General features: G+C 43.8%; 1 long non-coding RNA gene across 1 annotated transcript; it reads right to left on the bottom strand.

The window, feature by feature from the left end:
- Nucleotides 1–4,385: 4,385 nt before the first annotated feature.
- Nucleotides 4,386–9,180, bottom strand: LOC144218687 (uncharacterized). Its single transcript, XR_013331225.1, has 3 exons — nt 9,131–9,180; nt 8,296–8,383; nt 4,386–5,373 (listed from the first exon to the last, which is right to left on the bottom strand). It is a non-coding gene; the product is annotated as an uncharacterized LOC144218687 (long non-coding RNA).
- Between the last annotated feature and the right edge of the window lie 693 nt (nt 9,181–9,873).

Raw genomic sequence — 9,873 nt, 5'->3', positions numbered from 1 at the left:
GCTGCCACACTGTCAGGCGTGAATCGCACAGCTGAGTGTTGCTGGCCCCCACTGTGCTGGGCTGGGGATGCCTGGTTTTCTGCCATACTCTAAAAAGCCACACGGATCTATAAAGCTGCACCTTCTCTGCCCAAATGGCAGGCCTCCAAGGACACAGGTCCCAACAGAGCCAGGAACACTTTTAGCAAACATCTCTGAGGGTCAGCTCGGGGTCAGGCTGGCGCCCATGATCCATCATTCGTTTGCCAGTCCCTGAGAGCCTGCGCATGGGAGCACTGTTTTGCCCATCCCACTGCTGTGTAGATGGTCAACCCAGCGACAAGTTTATTTGGAAAGTGTGTTAACATTTAAGACCAGGCTACTCCTCTAAATGCATAATCTGAGACAAAAGTCCACTATTCTGAACTATAAACCCTGTAAATCAAAAAGCTTGCCCTCAAAATAATATAAAAGCAGGAGGGGGACAAAACATAAGAGAGTCTTAAATATAGAAAACTAACAGGGTTGCTGAAGGGGGTGTGGGAGGGGGGATGGGCTAAATGGGTAAGGGGCATTAAGGAATCTACTCCTTAATCATTGTTGCACTATATGCTAACTAACTTGGATGTAAATTAAACAATAAATTAATTTACAAAATAAAACAGGGGCACCTAGGTGGCTCAGTCAGTTAAGCGTCTGACTTTGGCTCAGGTCATGATCTCGCATTCCGTGGGTTCGAGCCCTGCATTGGGCTTTGTGCTGACAGCTTGGAGCCTGGAGTCTCCTTCGAATTCTGTGTCTCCCTCTCTCTCTGTCCCTCCCCCACTCATGCTCTGTCTCTCTCCATCTCTCAAAACTGAATAAACATTAAAATTTTTTTAAATAATAAGATAAAAGAAATTAAATAAGGAACAACAACAGAAAAAAAAAGGAAAGGAAACAAAAAGCTTGCACTTTAATTAGGGCAAGAAGACTGTAAAGCACGGGAGTGGAATGAGGCAATTGAAAGCAGGGACCTCAGAAGCAGATGCCTGATTTCAAGTCCAGACTTCCTTACTTGTTAACTGTGTGATGGAGAGTGAGCTTCTCAATCTCTCTGTGCTTCAGTGTTCTCATCCGCAAAATGGGAATAATAATGAGATAAACACTGCTATCATCCCCATCTTGCAGAGCAGGAAACCAAGACTCAGAGACAAGAATCACCTGGCTCAAGGTCACACAAATAGTAAGTAGAGTCCAAGCAGAGTGAACTTCATCGCCCTTGCTCTCATCCACTACCTCCCCTGTCAGCTTTTCCTCTCCTTATTTCTACCGGGCTCCCAAGTGTCTCTTCTGCCATGAAACAGCATCTGACACCCAGCTCATTTCCACCTTCTAAACCCTTCAGCCTGGATGGGGTTGGAAGATGAGGAGGCAAAAACTCTGGTGACCAAGGTGGGAGGGCTTTCTCATTTTTAGAAATAAATTATCAGGGGCGCCTGAGTGGCTCAGTCAGTTGAGTGTCTGACTCTTGACTTCGGCTCAGGTCATGATTCCAGGATCATGGGATCAAGCCCAGTGCTGAGCATGGAGCCTGCTTGGGATTCTGTCTCTTTCTCTGCCCCTCCCCCACTCTTGCGCTCGCTCTCACTCTCTCTCTCCCGCTCTCTCGCTCTCTCTAAAAAAAATTCAATTAAAAAAAAGAAAGAAATTATCAGAAGGCTAGGACCCAGGACAGAGTGTCCAGGACTCAGACCGGCATGCTCCTCACCTTCCCTCTGCTTAGATGTACAGGGGAGTCCCTTTGTTCTCCTTCCCTCTCCCTCTTCTCTTTGCTGAAGGGTCACCTTTTCCCCTCCGGCTTTCTGCAGAACCCTGGCTCAAAGCCCCAGGGAGGAACATCCACAGAAAATGCATCAGGGATGACTGGAATTTGTTGAGTGACAGAAAGATTTCAGAACTCATAGGACCTTTCAGCTCCTCCAGTGAAACTTGCCTTATTAGCAGGTTTTGGAAAATGTCTGTTTTTCTACCACAACTGAAGGTACCTGGGGTTTTCCTTACCTCCACGTCTATTACAAAGCCTAGCACAGGGCTCTGCCTTGGTAAGAGAATAGCAATACTCTACAGCAGGCATTATCAGGCCCCCTTCACAGAATGGGAAACCGAGGGTCCCAGAGAAAGTGACAGAACCCACAGCTGAACTCCAGCCTATTCACAAGCTCTTCCGTCCGTGCAATGGCGTCTGGCACTGGAGGGCTGGCACTGGCGTAAGGCAAGCAAGGGCCCTGGGGCCAAAATACAAGGGGGCACTCGCTCTCAGGCACCAACTCTTACTTACACAACCCTAAGAAAAAGCAACCTTCAGATACCCTACAAAGAATTAGAGGGGACCGTGGGATCCCTGTGTCCTAGCCATTGGCGTGGTACCAAGGAAAAACTACAGAGAAGCCAGCATCCAAGATAACTCACCAGTGTCACCCCTGCTCACATAACACACACAGACACATCCTCTAACATACCCACACTTAGCCGTCCTGCCCGGCACACAAATTACCAAGGGAGAATAACCCAGCACGCCTATATACACACTAACACAACGCAAAACGCCTGCACATGCATATAATACAATTCCTGCACTCATATAAAAACAGGGGAGGGAGATAAGGAGGCTATCTGAATAAAATCCAAGTGGAGTAACTTTTTTCACAAGCAATTTATGAACCTGCAGCCACCAACCGAAGTCTTGATTAACTTGGTTGTATTTATTAGATTGTGTTCAATATTTAATAACTTTGAATATGGATCGAATATTTAATGAGTTTGGTAGAGACCTATTTACATTTAAACATCAGAAGTGCCAATTGCTTTGAACTGGGAATTAAGTTTGTGACTCATTCTCAGAAGCCAGTGCTGGAAATCTTTCCATTCTACGCTTTTCATGAATTTACTCAAATTATAGGTTATCATCATGACATTATTACACTATTATTTGTTATGATGCTCCACTATTATAACAGATTATTTATTACACAGTCCCAGGGAATGTGATTGGATCTCTTCTTCTCTTTCCTCCATGTCTGCCAGGAAAAGGCACCAAATATGATGCTGTGAAATGCTCTCGTCTTAAGCCCTTGGTCCTCCCACAGGCACAGGGTGATCTGGGAGCAATTTATGTGGATACATCGTCCAAGACCAATTTGTCCAAGCGAGGGAACTCTGTGGACTGTGGACGAGCAACATAAATTTCTTTTTCCCAAAATGAGAGAATCAGATGCAAAACGCAGCTTTCAGAGGTATCGTGGAGATTCCTGAAAGTCCTTGGAGGATGTGGGATTCTAGAAGTTAGTGAACTTAACATATCCACGTATGCAGATTTTACATAAGTTACGGTTATATTAGTGGTGCCAGGTGGGTAAAAAGTAATTCTAAAATGTGGTTTGTCAGGGGCCAGGGTTAAATCACTGGCAATGGTCCTTATGCCATCGCAGACTGCACCCTACAAGGATGTCAACTGCTTACTCACCACAGAGAGAGAATGCATTCTCCACCAGATACCCCATCTCACTGACACACGTTTGTCATATTCTGATTTGCTTTGATTTGAGGTCCGGAGCAAATGTAAATGAATGCTGTCCAAAGAGTAGTCATGATTGGTGCGCCTGTGTGGCTCAGTCGGGTAAGCCTTTGACTTGGGCTCAGGTCATGATCTCAGAGCTCCTGGGTTTGAGCCCTGCATCCGGCTCTAGGCTGACAGCTCAGAGCTTGGAGCCAGCTTAAGATTCTGTCTCCTTCTCTCTCTCTCTCTCTCTCTCTCTGCCCCTCCCTTATCTCAAAAAGAAATAAAAATATTTTTAAAAAAAGAATAGTAATGATAATAAAACCATTAGGTCGAGTGTAAGCCTCTGACCAAGTCTGTGTGGTCATGCTTCTTTGGAAACTATTTTCGTTGTATTTGTAACAGATGGTCCAGGTAAGTATACCACTAAGCACTTCCTTCTCCTCACCTGCAACAGTCTGCCAACCCTTACATCCTACTGGACAGCCTGAGAGCCACACCAGTCTATCTGTACATCCTGAACTCGACATACTGTTTATGCCCTCCCCACCTGCCCCCAAATTTATCTCTGCTGTTCTCAAAGCCTAATGTCCTTCCCATTCCTCTTTCCAGCTTGGTAAACTCCAGTCTTGTCCTTTTAAATCTCTGCTCATTGACAAGGCCTTTCTTGGCCCCTTCACCCTACCTGTTTACCTGCCTGGGTTAGTATTTTTCTCACTGCCATCGGATTATCTCTTCACGGGTCTACCTGGCCCCCCTGGACAGTGAATTTCATAAAAGCATTTCAATGTCGCCAATGTTTCAGACAGTGCCCGGCCTAATGTTGGATGGATAGATGGTCGGACTTGGAAATAAAGGCACACAGGTTTTATTTTTGGCTATTTATCCTTTGACTTGAGTGGAGCAACGTGTTGATACAGGAGCCATCCTACTTTCCGGGAAGCTCCTCATTCTTAGTCTCAAGGCAAAGCTCAAAGGGATTGGCCACGCCTCCGTTTTGCAGATGTAGTCAAATCCCTCATGTTTTCATTCAGTAGGCATTTACAATGTTCTTACCATGTGCCAGGTTCTTCCTTGCCATGCATCACAACCCAAATTCTTGAATCAACCCAAGGGGATTTCTAGGAGTGCCCAGGGTCCAGGGGCAGCCTCACTTCCGCAGCCCTGTTAGCAGTCAGTTCCCTGCAGTGACCAAGAGACTTTAGAGGAAGCCAAAGAATCCCCCATCTCAGGAAGGAGTCTGGGACTCCTGCCCACTGATAGCCCCATTTGGCAAATCCTCAGCTCTTTATAAATGCCTCAAATCCTTGGCAGAAGTAGGTGGGGTATCAACTCAATTCTCACGTAAAACAAAGCGCCACCCTGTTCAGCCTCCTCTGCCACCACTCCCCACCCTGTTCCGGGTCCTCCCTTGATGCTGCAAGTTAGCAGGTCCTGTGTCCACTGGACCACAAGCAAGGAAAGGGGCTTGATTTGCTGCCACATATCTGGCACACAGTAGGCCAGCAAGAATGTTCCTTAGATGAATTAGCGAATGAGATGTCATATCCTTGTCTTTGCTCATGATATCTCCTGTTTGGTGTGCCCTTCCAGCTTTCTTCAGCCTAACTCTTACTCATCCAGCAAGACAGCTCAGGCATATTGTCCTATAGGAAATCTTCCTTGAAGCCCCCGGGCTGGACTGAACTCCCTTCCTCTGGGTTTTCCTGCAACTCTGTACCGAGGCTTCTCTTTCACCAACCACGACACGCTGCATTTATCTGTTACATGTCTGCTTCCCACACTGGATGTCAAGATCATGAAGACAGGATCCATATGCTATTCATCTTCATACCCTCACCTCCTTGGCAAGGCATCTGGAACACAGAAAGCTCTCTATAATGATTTGTCAAGTTGAACTAAACAACCCCAAATGGATGCAGATTGGGTCCTACCAAATGTGATAGCTGATTCATTCGGTCATTTGGCAAATATTGATTGAGTGCCTCTGAGGTGCCAAGCACTGTTCTAGGTATTGGGGGATCCAGCACAGAGCCAAACAGACAAAAATAACGGTAAGGACAATGCTTGTCAATTAGACATGACCCAGATATTTTACCAGGCTCGTTAAGTGGTGTATAGAGTCAATATGGAAACCATTTCAAACTTCAGCTTTAACCATAGTACGATTTAAGGAGGGCAAGAAATTCAGAGTCCCAATAACTCCACAGTCTCTTTTCCCTGGGTTTTAGTATCCCCACCTATATAACGGTTACATGCTATAATCTCCCATGAGATATGTTGATATATATCTATACAGGGTCCTCTGAAATTCCTTGTACAATGTTAAATCTCAATAATTTGCCTAGAAACACTTTACAAATAGCACTAAGTATTCCAAGGCTTAGAAAACACTTCACAATGGCACAAAGTACAATTTAAATCCCATAATACATAAAAAATTAAAGTCCAATCAGCTTTCAACTCACTTGAAATTCACTTTGCCTTTAAGTGTCATATATGGACTTCTTTGATCATACCCACTACCTCTGTTACATTTAACAAACTTTAATTGAGTCCCTCTAGTGTGTCAGGCACTGTGGTAGGCACAAAAGAAAACCAAGATTAATAGGACATGATCTTAACCTTTATAGTGCCCCCAGTTTAGTGGGAGAGACTGAAACGCACCTCACCTGCTGAAACACGTGAGACCGGGCAGAGCTGCAACCCAAGTATACACAAGATGCTATGGGAACACAGAGGACAAGCATGTTCATCCTACCCAGGGAGGTATTGGGAAGGTTTGGCGGAAATGGTGATGCCTGAGCCACTCCTGACCCATAAGTATGGTTTGGCAAATGGTGAAAAGAAGGGAAAGGATGGGCTGGAAAAAGAAGGGACATGGGCACAGTGATGGGAGATACATGACCCATTCAAGGATGGTATATGTGTGTATATTTACATATATATATATACATGTATATATATATATATGTATATATATATGTATATGTATAGGGTATATGTATGTGTATACATACATATATATATACATATATATATCATAGGCATATATATATATCATAGGCAGCTGGAGCAAATGTAATGGAGAGAAGAAAGTTGGAAAGGTGAACTGGGCTCTGATGGTGAAGGATAGTGACCGATAAGTTACAATTTTATCCTGGAGATAATGGAAAATACTATTAAAGCTTAAAGGTTTTAAGATTATATGATGCCTTGGGGCACCTGGGTGACTCAGTGGTTGACTGATTTCTGCTCAGGTCACGATTTTAAGTTGGAGAGTTCGAGCCCCGTGTCAGGCTCTGTGCTGATGGCTCAGAGCCTGGAGCCTGCTTTGGATTCTGTGTCTCCCTCTCTCTCTCTCTGCCCCTCCACTGCTTGTGCTCTGTCTCTCTCTGTCTCTCTCAAAAATAAATTTAAAGATTTTTTTCGATGTCTTTATGTATATATATATATGTGTTATACATGTATTATACTCTATCATATTATTATACTATATGTGCTAATATACTACATATATTCATATACTTATATGTACTAATATACTATAATATACACTAATATATATTATATTGGTATTTATTATAGTGTACTCTATTATATTTTATATCATACTATATATGCATGTATTATACTTTTTGTATTATGCATATTATAAGGACATAGTTATAATATTCTGCCACCAAAAAAATGCATAAAGACAAATACTATTGGCCTTTTGTGGACTGTTTACTGTTTACTGAGGTGCTGGGTGAAGGTACTGTCACATTTTATCTTCACAACAACCCTGAGATGAAGGTATCATGAGGCCCATTTTACAGATGTAGCAATGGAGTCTCCACATGGGTAAGTCCCCCAGCTAGTCTGTAGCTCTTGAATGCAGGTGAAACTGACGCCAATCACCTCTCGGCTGTGGCAGCAGCTTGACCAAACAATTAACAAACTCATTAAAGAGGGGTTTACATAAAATCCTCTTCTCTGTCTTCGTATATATCACAGGTTTTTTAATGTTCACGCTCTTTAACCCAGTAATGAGATTTCTGGGAATAAATCTTAAAGAAATAATCAGAAATTCACCCAAGGATAAGCACATCAAGATGTCTACTGCTAAGGGCTCAGTAGGAGGGAAAGGGTCCATTGTGAAATGATGGAGTATTACATAAGCATCAAAATTATGATTGCATGGGATAGAAGATTGTAAATACATAATCTCAACTATGTAAAGAAAATGCACAGCAAAAAAAGAGAACAAAGAACACAAAAGACACATGTCAAACGTAATTGGTGACCCCCGGGACAGGATGAAGCTTTTTCCCTCCTACACATTCCAAATTTTCTACATATGAGCACTTCATTCTCTTTCTTTTTGAGATATTACTTTTATGTAATCTCTACACCCATTGTGGAGCTTGAACTTACAACCCCAAGATCAAGAGTTGCATGCGCTACTGACCGAGCCAGCCAGGTGCCCCTTGAGCACCTCATTTTTGAAATCAGGAAAAAAAATTTTTTTAATCCATCCTCTGTCGTTTTTAAAGACATGTCAGCTGGATCAGTCTGGGCAGTCAGAGAAATGACAGATGTCTACAGCCAAGTCACCTCTCTGCCACTTGATCCTAGAGTATCTTTAGATCAAAACATTGACTAAGCTGATATCCTGGCCAGGACATGCAAGGGTCTGAATTCAAATCATTCCATGTACTCACAGGGCCTCAAATATTCAAAAGATGCAGAACCGTGCATCTTAAAATCAAAAATGTAAATTGTGACGTTCTTACCATTTGTTTCATGAGCACTTCTGTTAAATACTAGCACGTTTGTTCCTTACGGTGACTGTGACCTTGTTCGATTTTCAGGGAGCTAGGGCTGGAAAAGAAAGAACAAAGCCAGAACTTTGGGGCCCAATCTAGGAAACCAACTGTCTGTTTAGGCACTGAAACTTTACTATAAGATTGGTGGGCCCTCTCAGTGGAATTAGAGCTCAAGCTAATAACCCAATTTGGAATAATTTAAAGCTCTTTTTAGGGGAGTTTTTTACTCAATTGGGCTCATTATGCATGGGTTTAATGTGTAACAATTTGTTCTTGAAAGCTAACATTATTGTTGGCAATAAAGATAGGAAGTGGAAATAAGTTTCCAATATGTAAAGCAGATTTATTTCTCGTTTCATATGGACTTGTTCCGGGTCTCTGCTTATGAATCACACCATGCTCCCTGCAATAAGATGCTGTCCATGCAGTTGGTTATGATAAATGGCCTGTAATTGTGAATCTGATATTGGTTTTCAATATTGAATTTATCATTCTGTCCTCTTAACAGATATTAAATACTTTTAACAATTTATCCATTTGCCTGATCCATCTGTGATTTTTCAATATGTAAAATTTATTAGTTTCCTAGTTTTTTGAGATTTTAACAGTCGACAACATCATTAATAATGCTGAGTAATGGAGCTGACCTCTTTTAAACCTCGTTCCCTTCCACTAATCCAGAACATCCAAATTGAATCAAAATGTATTCGATTTAGGGACCCGAAAAAGAGAACGGGCCGAGGCAGGGTGCCTGGTCTGAATGGCGGCTCCCACAGGCTGGTCATCCCTCCAAGCTAGTCACCTTGTCACCTCCAAGCTAGTGCAAAAAGGCCATGTGCACCTTCACCGCCACCTCCTCCTCCTCCTCCTCCCTTTGAATGAGCCAGCTCAGCAGCCCTCCACTCCCTCGGCTGCCTCAGTTTCTTCAGCACCGGGTGATTGATGATAATAATAATGCTGCTTGTCTGGCTCCCTCATGGAAAGCGCTTTGTGAATTAATAGAAGCAAGCAGGCTGTGCACTTGGAGAGCCCCCTCCAGGATGGCTCCATTGCCATCCCGGACCGCTCATCCAGCTCGGCTGGGAAAGACTCCTGCCCTTCATATTTGGGATACTGCAAAAAGAAAGACAGAAATCAGGCTGGGTGAAAGAAAAACAAGGTTGTGTGAAACACTGGCAAAGCAAAACTTACCCTGCCTCGTGGTCCCATGCGTTTACGGCCACCCCAAGCGTGTTGCCGCCAGAACAGCACGGAATGAATCTAGCACAAGGTCAAAATTGGGGGCTGTGTTTTTTTGCTGGGCTCCATTGTGGCTGGAGTTTGTAGCCCACGGGGCTACTTCTCACAGTTTCTGTATCATCCACTGTGTTAAGTGGCCACCTGGAGGCACAACGGCTTACAGAACTGAGCTGGCAAGGTCAGGGAACACACTGGCCACCAGCTGCAGGGGTCCTTCAGCCAGGGCCCCAGCGGCGGATGGAGCCAGGCCAGTGCACACAGGTAGAAGGTCAATGAGCCTCATGACAGGCCAGGAGAGAAACAGCA

The sequence above is a fragment of the Crocuta crocuta genome, unplaced genomic scaffold, assembly GCF_008692635.1.
Source record: "Crocuta crocuta isolate KB4526 unplaced genomic scaffold, BGI_CrCroc_1.0 scaffold130, whole genome shotgun sequence".
Classification (NCBI taxonomy): domain Eukaryota; kingdom Metazoa; phylum Chordata; class Mammalia; order Carnivora; family Hyaenidae; genus Crocuta; species Crocuta crocuta.
Note: the sequence above shows the minus strand (reverse complement) of the source record. Positions and strands in the feature narration are given on the sequence as shown.